General features: G+C 32.1%; 2 non-coding genes and 1 pseudogene across 3 annotated transcripts; all 3 read left to right on the forward strand.

Moving 5' to 3' along the window:
- The first annotated feature begins 5,986 nt into the window (after positions 1-5,986).
- Positions 5,987-8,613, forward strand: LOC145590006 (ylmG homolog protein 1-2, chloroplastic pseudogene; annotated as a pseudogene). The gene is made up of 2 exons (XR_014101855.1): positions 5,987-6,802; positions 8,258-8,613. The product of XR_014101855.1 is annotated as a ylmG homolog protein 1-2, chloroplastic pseudogene (transcript).
- A 519-nt stretch (positions 8,614-9,132) lies between these two features.
- On the forward strand, positions 9,133-9,214 carry TRNAS-GCU (transfer RNA serine (anticodon GCU)). Its single transcript has one exon. It is a non-coding gene; the product is annotated as a tRNA-Ser (tRNA).
- Positions 9,215-11,857: 2,643 nt separating this feature from the next.
- TRNAS-GCU (transfer RNA serine (anticodon GCU)) lies at positions 11,858-11,939 on the forward strand. The gene has a single exon. It is a non-coding gene; the product is annotated as a tRNA-Ser (tRNA).
- The last annotated feature ends 4,611 nt before the right edge of the window (positions 11,940-16,550 follow it).

The raw sequence follows: 16,550 nt of genomic DNA on the forward strand, positions 1-16,550 counted from the left end.
TGACTTTTAGTCTTTGATCTAGCTCTAAATATTATTTGCATATTTTTATGAATTTTCTTAAGAGGAAATGTTTTATTAATCAATCTCGTGTTTCATGAGAATGATGACATATAGCTTAGTATTTGTATTTTCGAAGAGGGAAGGGGCAACTGAACAAGGTTTGAGTGATAATCTTAGCACTAATATAACATGGTAACTTGGTAAGGGCCTGTTCTCATTGACTGAACTCAGCTGAACTGAACTGAATTGAACATTTTATAAGAGAAGGAAATTAAGAGTTTAACTGAACTGAAAATAAACGTATGAGAACAGGCCCTAAGTTGGGATATGGGCTAAAAGAAAGCAGCTCGTCTTGTGTGCGACCGGCCACACCGTGTGACCACTTAAAGTACCCCTATAACATTGATTAAGTAACCTCTGTAATACCGATCAAGTAACCCCTATAACACAGATCGAGTAACTTTATAACAATGATGAAGTAACCCCTTTAACACTGACCAAGTAACCTCCATTACACTAGCGAAGTAACCCTTATAGTGGCTGGCCACACGGTGTGGCCAGCCACATATAAGACTTTGTGAAAAGCAATTACTCGTATAATCTATCTATAATTTAGTTTGAAGTATAACAAAGTGATACAAGTAATATATGTTTACCTGTAATATAAATTGTGTAAGTGAGTTAACTCAATTTGATTGCCCCATGACATGCAAGTATTGGTTCCCAAAAATAGTATGGCCTGGGTAGAATTTAAGTGATTTAATAAAGAGACAAAAGTCTATATTCTCTAGCAATTAGATTTTGGTCACCTAAATCTTGGCTTGAACTTGGCGTATTCGGCAAAATATCGTTGTGGAGGTAGCTGTTTGTTGCAGTAGTAGCTGTTAGTTGTTAATTAGCTGTTAGTTATGAAAATAGATAATTAAAGTATGGATGTTCGCGCGATAAAGTAGTAGTTGACTAGATGTTACAAATAAAAATCATTTTTTTCCATAAAACTATAAATCGATTAAATTGTCAACCGTTGTTTCCAATCTTCAAATGTTAATATTTTTAACTTTTGATAAAAAGTAACATCCACCATTTAACATTACTCCAACTATTACATTATCAAATACTCATAAATATTCTTTATTAAGTAGTGGTTGGAACAAGTCAAACCACTAAAAGCTACCCAAAGTCTACTGCAGTAGTGCAGAACACACCCTAAAAAAAACAATTTTAAACTTACTAAAATTATACTAATATATTGATTAAATATATTAAATTATAGCCAAATTTGCTTCAGTAAGCTTTGATTGAGTCGAGTCCAATTAAGAAGTTATTGAGCCAAGTTCAATTTAATTAAAACCCTAAAAAAGACTAATAATTTGGCAATCTTCTTATCTTCTATCTAAGAATATTAACATCTATCAATGAAGAGGGACCTTCCGCAGAAAGAACATATTAGCTATGCATCATGATCCAAATAATGCTAACTACTTCTTGACCTTGGCTTTTAATTTCAATAGTAATTTAACCCTATACTAATTATTATTTAATTAACTTTAACTTTTTCGCGGCTCGTACAATTTCCTAAAGGACCTTCACTGCTCCAAATTGGTACTTTGATCAAGCTTTATAGTTAATTACCTTAATTAAAGTATAATTAGCGAGAAGTGACTTCAAATGAGCTTCATTTTGATCACAAAAGTTGAAAAGAGTCTGTTGTAGTAGTTGTCATCATGATAACCATCCATGCCCTTAAAATATTAATACAAGATCATTAAAGCAAATTATATTCCCTCTTTACTTATCTAATTTAATTAATATAATTTTAATTATAAGATGATTACTTAAGCAAACATAATTGGCATAATGACCATAATGATTGCACATCCTTCCTTAATTCCACTATATATAATATGTGATCTTCACTAAACATTATCAAACAAAACTAACTAGACCATAATTATTAGTCCTAGAAAAAGATATCATTAGTAAGTATTATTAGTGAGAATGTTAAAGTCTAATAGAGGTTCCTTCATTCCAAATTCAACACTTCTAGCGGGGTGGTGCCGCCCACGGAGGAGGCTAAGAAGACGACGAATGAGCTCGATAAGGTTGGGGAATCGACGACGGGTGTTTAGCCTTGGGTCACGCTCGGTGGTGCATTGGAGTTGCATGGCCGGGCCGCTACGGGTTTTGAAGAAGTTTATGGTTGATATAGGGGTTAATGGGAAGTGGATAGAGGCTTATTTGAGGTCTTTGACTCTTTTAAGGCCACAAGCATTTCCTTTGTGTTAATTTTTTTTTTTTCCTCTCATTTTATTTTTGGGTCAAGTTATTGTTGATCTTGTGTTGAACTTACCTTCATTTTTTGATGACCCAAAATAAGGGGATAAATTAAAAGTAGTATTTTGTTATGTAATTAACTATATATATGTAATGCTAAGTAATTATGTTATGGTGAAAATAGGATGTATTATGTTGTTATGAGATTACTATGATCATGAGGGCAACATTTTCCTATTTTACAACAAATGAATGTGTACATTATGACATTTGAGCTTCTTTTTTTTGTAAGGGAAGAAGATAGAATACTACATATTTTATGACTAGGTATTGTAGGAAATGAAGATAATGAGTAGTCAGTAGTCAAATTAAGTAGACATTCATGAGTAGAAGTTCATGAGAAAAAGTATATTCCATATATAAAGATGGATGTGTTTAGAAGTTACATTTGCACGGTGTTTGCACCAGCATAGACTGACTTAACTTCCAAGTATACAAAAAAAAAGGTGCAAATTAGGAAAACATTTATCAATATTCACCTAAGGGATTGCATTCAACTGTCGTTGTAATTTTATTTTTTTTGGGTTGTGATACTTAAATTACGGAATACTCCCTCTATTCCTAAATATTTGTCTAGGTTTCTTTTTTATTATTTGTCCCTTTAAGTTTGCCTTGTACTATTATTAGTCATATGGGAATATGGGATCACTACTTTACTCAACTTGGCCTTATCAATTACCACTTTTCACTTAGGCCCTGTTCTCTTCACCTTAAAAAAATAATATTAAGTAAAAATAATTTCAATTCAGTAAAAATAAGTTCAGTTCAGTAAAATTAATTTCAGTTCAGTAAAAATAATTTCAGTTCAGTAAAAATAAGTTCAGTTCAGTATAATTTAGTTTTCTTAAAGAAGAATTATAATAGAAAATCAGTAAAAATAATTTAAGTTCAGTAAAAATAATTTCAGTTCAGTAAAATTAAGTTCAATTCAGTAAAAATAAGTTCAGTTCAGTAAAAATAATTTAAGTTCAGCAAAATTAAGGTGAATCAAACATGGCCTTATAAGGCAAATATTAAGCCGCAGTGGGGAGTATTTGTGAGGAAGTGAATCATAAAAATTTTACCACATCACACATTATACAACCAATCAACTATACAACAATATAACCTCTCATCTGATCCCCTTACTAATGTTCATTGTTATTACTCAAACAGTTGGGAAATAGTTGTCACATTTTTATATTTTGAACATATCAAATTTAAAATTCAACATAATTCCTCCAAAATTATCATCTTTAATTTGTATATGTAATGCATCATTTTATATCTACTCTCTTTAAGTTATAAATTAATGGATGAATTGAAGTAGTGTTATTCTAATCACTTATACTTAGACAACTTGTTATATATCCTTTCTAATAATCAATGATAAGCAAAACCTTAATCTAGACAAACATCTCCTAGGATTGTAAAAAGGTAGTTGTACTAACCTAATAAGCTAAGGTACGTACCATGTCAGTCCATAAGGTATGTATTAATGTAATAGGAGAATCAACACTAACGTCCAATTTACCAAAATTTCCGGGATGTGTTAACGGCATCCATTAGTATAGTTTATGATAATGATGGATTTGCTCAATCTAGCATTTACATTAATTAAGCCAATTACTCCGTATAAATCAATCCAGTTTGTATTTGTATGAGGAGCCAAATTAAAGCTATGCCACAATTCCTGGGATCTGCCAACGTCAACCTTGAGCTTCTACAATCCTTTTTTTTTTTTTTTAATCTACAATTAGAATATAGATTTATTTTATTTTAATTTTTGTGATAAAGAAATGATATTAGGCTAATCTCTAAATTCTACAATAAGACCAAACTATCTTATCCATTCGAGTGATTAAAGAGAAGAATCATCACAAAATGTACGTGAGCCTATAGAGAAAAGACTGGAATGAGAATGGCTAAGATTAGCCATGGAATCGACCACCTGATTTGCCTTGTAATAGCATTATTTGAAAGTGACGAAGTCAAAACAATGAAGATCCCTTTAAACATATGTAGTTTTATTTAAGAATGAAGTCAAAACAATGTTTGTTATACTTCGTATTACCTTTTTTTTAAGCATACATTTTTTTGAGGCATACTTCGTATTACCTTTATAATTGTTTATTTTAATTGCCACTGTATACTATTAATCCTTACTAGCTTAGTTAGTTCCTTACATAACTTGTGACACCAAATTTTAGGGAGTAATAAATACAATGAGTTCAAAGTTATATAACTACTAGTATATTGACATACTATTGTTGATTACATGATATCACTACTCATAGTTTTTAATCCATAAATTGATGACATGAAAAAAAGATATACTTCGTATATACATATATATATTTTGTATAATTTGCTTTTTGGGCCTCCTCAAGCATGATATCTAAGTAAATCCAATAACACTAAAATAAGCATATTGAAGCAAATTAGGTTGCATAGGCCCAACTAAAAACCATGTTGAACTCGCAACATTTTCAGTGGAATCTTATCCATCATAGATTCATAGAAAATAAATGGGCCAAATAGCCTAAAAACAACGACATTTTTCTTGCCATGGTGCATCCATGCATTTATCAATCGCAGGATGCATGTTCACTTCTAGTCTTCAATACCTATAATTTTTATTCTCATATGAAATATTTTCAAAATTTGGAATACCAAAAAAAAAGTAAACAAATACGGAGTAACAAAAAGGATTCGATAGAGTAATTTATTTATGAACTTCGGTATTCTTTGTGTATTTTGTTTTAAATTTTGTTTCTTTCTTAATGTAAAATGAAAATTTAATACCAAGTGTGGATTTAAGATGTTTATTGTGTAATTTGAAATAATTGACAAATAATTTATTAGTATGAAGTATACATAGTCAAAAGCATTGAGTAAAAGCAAAAGATTTGTCTTAGTGTCCATTAAAGTTTATTCCCTCCTCTTTTTGTTTATGTTTGCATTTTTTGTATAAAATTTTCACGCTAATGAAATTTTAAACTTTCTTGTGACAATGTGAGATTTTACATGATACATTTACACCTTTACTTGTCAAATTATGGGACAAACCCGTTCAACTCTAAAAATAATAATTTAAAAAAATTCTATACCCTTGATTAATTGCAAGATTTGGAGTTTCATGTGTAGTATTTTTCATTATGTAAAAATTAAATTACAAGTAATTTCCATTATGTAAAATTTACAAAATAAGTATTTACTTAAACACAAATTCTTATACGTAATTGGCCACAATGTCATACTTCCTCCGTTTTTAAATACTTGCTCCATTTCTCTTGGACACGCATGCCGATGTTAATCTTTGATCACTAATATCTTTAATTATCAATAAGTATACATTCTAACAATTGAAAATTAATAATCTATTCACTGAAATGATTCCAACAAGTACCCACAAGATTATATTTTTTTCTTATGTATAAATTACAAACATTAGTCAAAGTAGGACAAATAAATAGTGCAAAAAATAGAAATGGAGGAAGTATTTAAAAACGGAGTGAGCACTTGTTAGTGTTACAAGAGTAATCTAGTCAATGATAAAAAGATCACTTGATGGTGTGGCTAGTTGCACACAACACAGATTAGTACACAAATAAAACCAAAATTTTTTTTCTTAACAAAAGGAAACATTTTCATCTTCCAGCAAACTCTGCAAACCAGAGATCAAAAAATGGCGACCATCATAACCGGCAACGGATCCCTTCTTCTCTACGCCAACCTCAATTCCGCCGCTCTCCACCGCCGCAACATCCACCACCGGCAACCCATCGCCTTTCTCTCTCCTCCAAATTCCGCCGCAATTTCTATCCCTCCTCTCAAAATCTCTCTCAAACAACCCCTGAAAATCTACTCTATTAAACCCCAAAATTCCAAATTCCTCACTTTCTCCTCTTTGAACCCTAATATCCCTCAAATCCCACCTCAAAACCCCCAATTTCTCTCAAATTTAACCAAAACCCTAACTACCCTGTTTTCGCTTTCACTTTCTCTCCCCTCCAAAATCCCCCAAATCATCAACACTCTATTCCTCAATCTAAAAACCCTTTTCCTAACCCCATCTCCTAAACTTCTCGAAACCCTTCAATTTATCCATGACAATGTTGTTTGTGCAGTGGGTCCCCTGTTCTTCACCTCTGTTCAGGGTGTTCGAAGTGGGCCTCCATTGACTGCCATTGCTGCTGGAATTGCTAAATGGCTTGATATTTATAGTGGGGTTTTAATGGTTAGGATATTACTTAGCTGGTTTCCTAATATGCCTTGGGATAGACAGCCTTTTTCTGCTATTAGGGACCTTACTGATCCTTTTTTGAGCCTTTGTAGGAAGATTGTTCCTCCTGTTTCTAATATTGATCTTAGCCCTCTCTTGGCTTTCGCCGTTCTCGGTACACTCGGGTCGATTCTTGGCAATGCTAAAGCTTAATGGTGGAGTATTGGTGATGATATGTCTTGAAGAATTGTGTTTCAGTTTGAGGTATAAGGTCTTATTTCTATGTTGGTCAAGTTTTGTTTGATTCTTGATGATATGTATACTTTGTTGCCTATCTTTTTTCATTTGGTTTCGCATTTCGTGTTTGAGTTCATTGGTCATAGTCTATTATATTGTATTGTTTAATGATCACTGTTTTAGATCATGGATTGATCAAGTGATACATGTTAGCTAGTTGATTATGATGTAATGGATTATAATTTGTTACTTTTTGTATGTTTTAGTAGGCTTAAATGCTACATATTCCTTTATTGAATTGTTAAATCTCACTTGTCGATTTACCTTATCTGAATGAGGAAGTTGAAGTCATATTCAACCATGATTAACAAATGCAGCTTTATCTCTTGGTTTTGAGGTTAAATGGTGCTACTTTATACACACTAAAAAAGAGTTGCTTGACACATACTATTGTACCAAGTCACTCTATCTCTATGTAGAGTAAATACTGAATAACTCGCCAACATCAATTACTTCTATCAACAATGATAAATAAACACATCTTTATCTATTGGGGCTATAATTCATGCCTTGTGTGTATCTATGTCGACTATGGACAGTGTCTTGAAACATAGGCTCTTGAAGCTAACGGTCTTTGCTTAGATGTACTTGTTGTAAGTTCATGTTGTAATTTAATATTATTCGAAATGCTGGCATCATTTATTTGCTTCTTTACCTGAAATCTGGGCTAGTGTTTCTCTTTTGAACAAGACTCCATTATAATTTTCTCTGAGTATTATATGTCAGGGATTTTTCCCTTGTACTTACATTGGTGTTGTTGCTTCTTTTGGGTCAATTTTGTTAACATGTTCAGCTAATTCTACATTAGAGTTTTTCCCTTGCAAGAGCTAGTAGAGTACCTTTGGTCATTGTAACCTCTTTGTAACCTGTTTCATGAGTTTTTATATGTGTGAAGTGATTTCCCCCTTTTCTCCCATCTAAGTTATTGTTGTCCATGATGGAAATCAATTAGTGAAACAAGCATGAAGCAAGTCATATCAATGTTTGTCTTCATTTGTAAATTTTGAACTTGTTCCAACAAGCCTTCTTTTTGCATAATCATCTTGAATCGAATTATCTAGCAAATAATTGTTATCTAGAATATCAATTTTCTTGCTTTATGGACGTCTCCAACTACATAGTTTATGAGTTGATTATTATTGACACTCTGATAGTTTGTGAGCTCATTGCAGTAGGAGGTTCTTAACTCCTTGTGCATTATCTTCTACCAAAAAACAGAGCACAGAATTTTGTAATGTTTATGTGTATTCGTTTTGCCTTAGAAAGAAATTTAAGGTCTAACAAATCAATTATGTTTGATTTTCAATCAATAACCTCGGTCATGAATACGTTGTGATGGTATTTGTTGAAGCCTTTTATATACTATTTAGTCTTCCTCCCCTCCCCCTAGTGTTCTCACTGCAATGCTTGTTATTTGTTCAGGGAATGAAATTAAAGGAAATGGGAGGAATGAATAGTGTTGTTTCTTTCTGCTCCAGGATCAGAGAGAAGTTATGGCTAGTAACAAAGCCGATCATGATGATGAACCACTTCATCGACAACTGATTGATGTGAATAGATTGTTACTCTTTGGTTAAATCTCAAAAATTTAAATAGAAATGTTAACAGCTAGCACAGGATAAACACAAATTTTCAATATTTTCTAGTATGGAGTACATCATTTTTTTTTTGGATGGTAGGTGAACTTTGTATCGTGTTTTTGATGGTATTTTAAGAAGCAAGTTTGTGTTAATATGAATCCAGGTTTTTTTTTCTTTACATTATTCAATATTCACGTATTGACTCTCGAGACATCTATTGATTTTGTTACCTACATCGAAGAACACATATGCTGGTATAGGGTGGAAAATCAATATTGAATGCTTTGTACCTTGAATGTTCTTTGAATCCTCTGTCCTTCGAATTGCTCGGGTGCTAACTTGATCTTGCAGTCTTGCAGAGTGATCATTTAATTTTGGATAATCATGTACAATGAAAATGGCGGTAGTGTTGATAATTGATTAAGTTCACTTGTTAGGTGTTCTACTACATAATCTTAGAACAAGTAGTTTACTTCTCCATAGTCCGTACATACATGATTCTAAGATATCACAAAACTCCCTAATTTTACAATTGAATTTGTATTTACATGAATTTTTCTTAGAAATCTTATGAGCTGATAATAATCACAGTAAGTTATTGAGTTAGAATTTTCCATGAAATGAACGAATGAACCAAATTAAAATGTGTGGAATAATTTAAAGATAGGAGTGATCAATTGCAGTTAAATAAATACAACAGGAATCTTGGACAACAAAGTCGCTTTGGCCGAGTGGTTAAGGCGTGTGCCTGCTAAGTACATGGGGTTTCCCCGCGAGAGTTCGAATCTCTCAGGCGACGTTTTCTTTTTTTTTTTTTTTAATACTTTCTTTTAAGTTTTGTCTTTATTAGTGTTAGAATCACAATGGATGCCAAAGAATATCTTATAGTTGTATGTAAATGAACTTGGGTAAAATACAAAATTGATTATTATTATTAATATATAGCATTACAATATATGCCATAAGAATTCGAATATCTTATTATAATCTTGAACAAAAAGCAGTCTAGTCTAAACATCAAATTCAAGTGAAAAAAAAATATAAGAAGCCTAGAATAATATGATTGGTAGTCTAAGAAGCAGATAGATTCTGGATGTATAAGAACTTATGCCTTATGTCCCACCCTTTAACTCTTAGAATACTACCAGTAGGCAGTAGCTAGTATAAATTGCTTCTTTTCATCGTCACTAATAATTATGTGAACAACATATATTATTATACAAGTTATATTCATGTATACATAGTTTGGTTAGAAATTGGTAATCTGCATCCTGAGGCTCAAGGGTAGCGTGTCGTTGAAGCATGATCTTCTACCATTTTTGAGCCTCTAGATGCAGATGATCTGTCTCTTGCCAAAGCTACTTCTTCGATCTGCCTTTATTTCAGTTATGATATACTGCATGAAATGGCTAGCTGGTATGTTCTATTAATTTGTCATATATGTAACTTTTTTGTGTCACTCTATGTCCAAAGTTTATATGCTTGATCATGTTAGCTAGGGCATGTCAACCTATTCGGACTTGTGAGCAACTGAATTTATGCTCGAAATTGTCATGTAAGCTTGACTCGAGAGGCTTGTGACATGTCATAAAATACTTGGTATTAACAAAGACTTGCACCAGACTATGTTACGAGCTGAGGATTGAAACTGTGAGCAACATCGATCTAATATTATGCTTCATATAATATATGAGATGTTGTAACATATGGTTGAGTATCAGAGTATGAATGAATGTAAACGATCCAAATAGGCTGATGAGCCCGAGCACCTCCATAGGGATACTCAAGATATTATCATAGAGTCATAGACTACGTATGTACATTTGAGCTTGTCCTAACAATTCGATCTCCATTGTTATCTAATTTATTGCCTCATATAGTAATATGTATCTGAATTGAAGTTAATCATGCTTCATTGAAATGGATGATTAATCTATCTTAGTGGACAAACTAATTCAATGTGGACTAATTGTTTCATTTAATTAGTGGATTGAGTACACTCACTAGAGTCATTGTGAGCTCATAAAGAAATTATGCATAATTTCTCAATACATAATTAAGTTCGTTTTTACTTGTATATGTATATCATTTCATTTTGGTATTAATTTTTTTAAAAAATTAAGAGTACCTACAATATAGAGAAAAAGGAAGTTGTAATTAAAACACACAATACATATTGAATTTTGAGGCCTAAAGATCTGTTCTGATTTACTGAACTGAGCTGAACTGAAATGATTAAAGCTGAACTGAATAGAGCTGAAATAAATTGATTATGAGAGAAGGAATTAGGAGTTGAATTGAGCTGAACTGAACTGATTGGAGTTGAACTGAACTGAACTGAACTGAAATTAAGCTGAAGAGAACAGGCCCTATGCTCTTGGTCGTTCATGCCGTCATCATCGATGGCCCTAGCTGGCTGATCAATATGCGGTATGTCCGGCAAGTGAGTTAATTGGAGAATAGGTCACAATGGTATTGAACTTATCAATAGGTGCACTATATATATACAACATGCTAATCAACCTAATGAGCATGCTTTACAAATAGACAAATTTTCAATAATTACTACGCGTAACAATAAACTACACATACAATTGTTGTATTTGGTCCCTACATACAACTCTAATTTGTCATGTTTTTATTGGTTAAAATAATAGGCACAAGTTCCATTACATTCAATTTATATTTGACTTCTAATTTTCTCCCATTTGAGTTGATGTGTCAAATTTCTATTGATATTGTATGTAGGGACAACATCTACATACAATGATTGTATGTGTATCAGCTCAATCTATAGTAGAACTATTGACTAAGTAACTCCACGATGAAAAGATATTACCAATAATGAATACACAATTTACTGTACTTCATCTTACAAGAATGACCATTAATTTTTGTAAACAATAAATAAATGTACTCCTCCATTCAAAATAATGTGCTCATTTCTATTTTGCATGGCCTTTAAAACGTATTTTTGACCATCGATGCTTCAATAATGTATTATAAAAAATAAATAAATAAATAAAATCAATAATATTATTACATTAAACTACATGTTATTGAACGAAAAACAAACAAACAAAAACAAAAAGAACTACACATCGAGACAATTTTAACTATATCGCAGGTGACATTTTTTAAAAAAAATTAAATAAAGGTAATGAGAATATATATTTGGTCAAAGTAATAAAAATTTAACCATGAAAAAGTGATATAAGCACATCAATTTAAAATAGATGAAGTAGAAGAAAAGAATTACCTTCAAATTTGACACTTCAAACATTTCATTATTTAAGAAGCAAAAAATAACGAATTTTCTCGAGGAATTAATTCAAAGCTCAATTTAGTCATTTAAAAGAAATTTAATCACAAGATATTTAGGAAAAAGAATGATGAGACAATATTATTTAATATTTAAAAGGAATCAAGAATGTTCAATCACGTCGCTTTGGCCGAGTGGTTAAGGCGTGTGCCTGCTAAGTACATGGGGTTTCCCCGCGAGAGTTCGAATCTCTCAGGCGACGTTTTTTATTTTTCTATTTTATTTTTTAATAGGATTATTTGTTAGAAAATATATAAATTTTTTCGCAACTTTGTAACAGAAGAAGCTGCAGTAGCACTTTGGTTAAATTTCGGATTTCGAGATTCCAGGTTCAACGCCTGGCTGCGGCAAATATTTTTTTTCCATCATAATATTTTTTCTTATAAGTTCGGTTTTTTTTTTTTTTTTTTTTTTTTATTCATACCCGATGTAATACGTTGCGGCGATTAGTTTAATTCGTGGAATATATTTATAGATACAAATATTGGTATCATAAATCGATACCAAGAGTATATCTTACATAAAATTCTGTTTATTTATAGTATCACATTAAATGCCAAAGAATATGTGTAATTTTGATGAAAAAAGTGGTCTAGTCTAAACATCCCTTTCAATTTAAAGATTGATACTCGATGTTGGAGATCAATAGAACCCAATGCCTTATCATTTATACCCCACCATTATTTTAACTCATGTAACTCCGAGTAGTATAAATTGCATTGCATAATATGTTTTTTTGTTATTACTCATATTGTAAGCAATTCAAGCGGCTTTAATTTGTTTGGTTAGAAATGGGTAATCTGCATCCTGAGGCTCAAAATGCACGCGTGGTGGAAGCATGATCGATCTTCTTCCATTATTTTTGAGCCTCTAGATGCAGATGATCTGTTTCTTGCCAAGGCTCGCTCTCCATTTCACTTGTGCACTACGGCACCAGCTTCAATTCATGAGTCTTTGAGGTATACATATACATAATTACATGTAGGCTTGTTTCGGCTATATTGTTCCAAGCAGGCAAGCATCCTCGTGAGTCCTCGAGGTTTTCTGGCCTGGTGAGCTCATGTGATTGCAACAATCCCCCACAATGAACCGAGAGCTCGAATTTAGTAAAAGATCAGATTGAATTCTAATGGAATACCTCAAATATGAAAATTTGCAAGTTAATTTGGATATAATTTTCAAAATGTTTGGTTTAGTTTGTTGGTTGGTCAAGATTATGGTTTGATGAGCAAGTAAACATGCTTGTGAATGAAGTTAATTGGCTGATGGTAGGTGGAGTTTGTAAATATTGTAATACTAAATCTACCTAAGATTACTATTGGAATATTCAGTTTAATGCATTAATAACCAGGCCACAACCTATTATGCTACTCCTTATAATTCTTTCATGCACTTGATTTCCTCATCAGGACATTTAACAACACAAGTATTGTGCGATCCACCCAATTAGTTCAGAACTTGTGTAATGCACCGACACTTATAGGATTAAGGCTTTGATTGATTGATTGTATAATGTACGAACTTAATTAAATTTATTTATTATTATTATTATTATTATTATTATTATTATTATTATTATTATAAAAAACAAAACGTACAGAGTCAATCAATTTACAAGAAATTGGTAGGGAGCCGAGATACAATCTGGGCCCCCACCCCTCTAGCTATAGCGAACCCGATCCTGCTGAAGATGTGAGCAGCTGCACGAGCACCAATATCCTGAGTCTTAGCGAACGCCTGAACCCGCTTCAGCAACGCAATAGCATCCTTCTCTAATTCCCCCAACGAAGAAAAGGAGAAAGGAAGAAAACCATAGCCAATAGCCCTGCAATGCGCCCCATACTTGTCCCGCTTCCGCTGAGCCGCCGCCGACACAACACGACCAGGAACGAAGTCAGACAACCCCGATTGTGTCAAAGGTGAAGACCCCGTCAAATCAACACATACAGGAATCAATAGGAATTAATTTTGATAAGTTAAATTAAAGGAAGAACAGCTATGAGATGAAACAAACAAGACCAAATTTATTAACATCCTTAATATATACTTGTATAAAACAATGTTGAATCAATAGGAATTAATTTTAATAAGTTAATTAATTTAAAGGAAGACTAATTATGAGATGAAACAAACAAGACCAAATTATGTTATTTATTTCTTACGTATATGTTAATAATAATTTAACATTTTATTCATTCAAATCATCAATACACATGGACTACCAATGAAAGTTAAATTTAATTTGTAAAAATCAATTGTAATTATTGAAAAAATCACCTTTAATAAGTAAAAAAATGAATCATTTTTAATTTAGTGAAAATTAACATTAAATATTTCATAAGTAATAGTCAGTTATTGTAATTAATTTTTGTTTAGTTTTAATAAAATCAAGTAAACTTAACGTTGGTTAGAGTTCTTTAACATTCTTTAGTGATTCCAGGCCAAGAATCATACCCCTACAAATTAATTAATTTAAGACGTTAGATTGTATATTATACATAACTCTTTATATCTATTGGTATAGAACTGATTCCAGGTTTTTTTTAACCGTTTTTTAAGGACTTTTATTCATACTCGCTCCGTATTGCATCCAAACTTAGAATCCTCTGCGTTTTTTTAGTTGGGGGGAAACTCACCTTGTGACTTTGAGGTCACGAGTTCGAGCCCCACCAACTACAAAATGCTTGGGAGTAGGAGATTCCCTTACCTCCTCCCTCTACCCTCAAGCTATGACTTGCGAGGCTAGGCTGGCTAAACCTGTGAGAGGTGCCGACTCAGTAGGATCATTCTTCATATATGTCTAGTCTTTTTGGTCACGCCTAGTGTAATATATACTCCGATCCATACTTAGTAGTTACCTACAGATGTTGGTATCACAATCGATGCCAAGAGAATATCTTATAAATAAACCTGATGATTGAGAGTATCACATTTGTATGCCAAAGAATATTTGTAACATTGATGATAAAAAGCAGTCCAGTCCAAACATCCTTTTCAACTGAAAAAATAGGAAGGCTGACGTATGATTGGCTGAAAAAAGAAAAAAAGATTGATGCTATTTGTTCAAGATTAAAAGAACCCAATGCCTTATGTCCCACCATTCTACTACTAGTATAAATTGTTTGGTTCATGACTAATTATGTATGTATGTCACAACCAAGGTTCCATTTCATAGTTTGGTTAGAAATGGGTAATCTGCATCCTGAGGCTCAAAACGCGCTGTTGAAGCATGATCGATTCTATGCTGTTTCTGAGCCTCTAGATGCAGATGATCTGTTTCTTGCCAAGGCTCTATTATTTCACTTAGCTTGCTCGTCTTATGCTTACTTTCTGGTATGTATGATGAGTGATCATGAGTCTGTTCGAGGTTTATATGCTTGTTTCGATGTTGTTTTCAGCAGGATCACGAGTCCTGGAGGTTTCTTAGCTTGCCAAGATTGAGGTCATTGTGATTAAGACTCCTTTAGGTACAGTATATGCTTCTTTCAGCTATGTTAATTTACAAAGACTTAAAATAAATAGAATTGTGTAATATGTAGTGTTATTTTAGATTAAATTGTATAAAAAGTGTTCAAATGCAAAATTGTTTGGCTTTTATCTTCTTTAACTTATAATTTGCACCAATGAATATTTTTTTGTTCTTCACCTTGTTGAGTGCATAAATGAGTTGAATCGAATTAATAGTAACATGTTTGATGATCCCAACTTAATAAGACTTATCCAAAGTTTGAGCGCACCCAACCTAAATTTAAAAATTTGGTCATTTGATATGTGGTAATGATGATATTTCAGATTATTCGACTTCTTTCAAGTTTTCTTGGGTCACTTTTTCCCCGCTTCAATATAATTTCAATATAGTAGGATATTGCTTTCTTCAACAATGGGTGTAGCTCTATTCACTTAATTTTTGTTTGTTTGAGCTCATTCTTGCATGATTCTTACTTTGTATTATTTACTCCATACTTCATTTGTACTAATTAATTAGAGTAAAAAATGAACTTGATTAGCTCCTATTAATTTCACCCTTATAAAAACTTATTTGAACTTAAATAAAAACTTATTTGAATTTTTAACCATTATCCGAACTCATATGAAATTGCTTTTCATGAAATGAGTGAAATTTCAAAGACACGAGTGACTTTAATTTTAAAAAAAGTAATTATATTAGTGTATAATAAACATTATTTATATTTATCCACCATGATATAAAGAAAAAATTCAAAGAGCATATCACGGTAAGCAATGAACATTATGTGACGATAAAAGTACAATACATTTACAATCAAAGAACAAACATGGACATTTAAAATAGTTTATCGAGAGATCTATATATTCTTTACATTATGATAGTACGTTGTTTTCACTCTAACTATATATATGTTCATTAAATGTCTCTATTTTTTTTAACGAGTGTATCATGCGCATGGTACATCCGCCTACACGAAACAAGAATCAATTACATACTACTAAAAGCGAATCTTAAGACGCACTTGTCAATGTATTATTAAAAAATTTCCCGCCAAAAGTACCTTCTAAAAAAATTATTGTTACTTAAGGAAAAAAAAATTATATCTAAATTATGACATAATTTGTTTTATATAAAATATAAATCTTTGGCTTTGGAGTCTGTTGCAAAAGTGATAAAACATTCTCCAAAATGCCTCAGCAAATAAATTGACTGATCATCAAGTAAATTATCTGGTTTCAACCTTGTCAGACCTCCAACTTATGCAATTGAAAGTAGATTGGTTAGTCCCCTTTGTTGAAAAGGCTGTTGCACTAAACAAGAGCAGACAGTTGGCGGTTGCCTTAA

This window comes from Chenopodium album, chromosome 2, assembly GCF_948465745.1.
Source record: "Chenopodium album chromosome 2, dcCheAlbu1.1, whole genome shotgun sequence".
NCBI lineage: Eukaryota > Viridiplantae > Streptophyta > Magnoliopsida > Caryophyllales > Amaranthaceae > Chenopodium > Chenopodium album.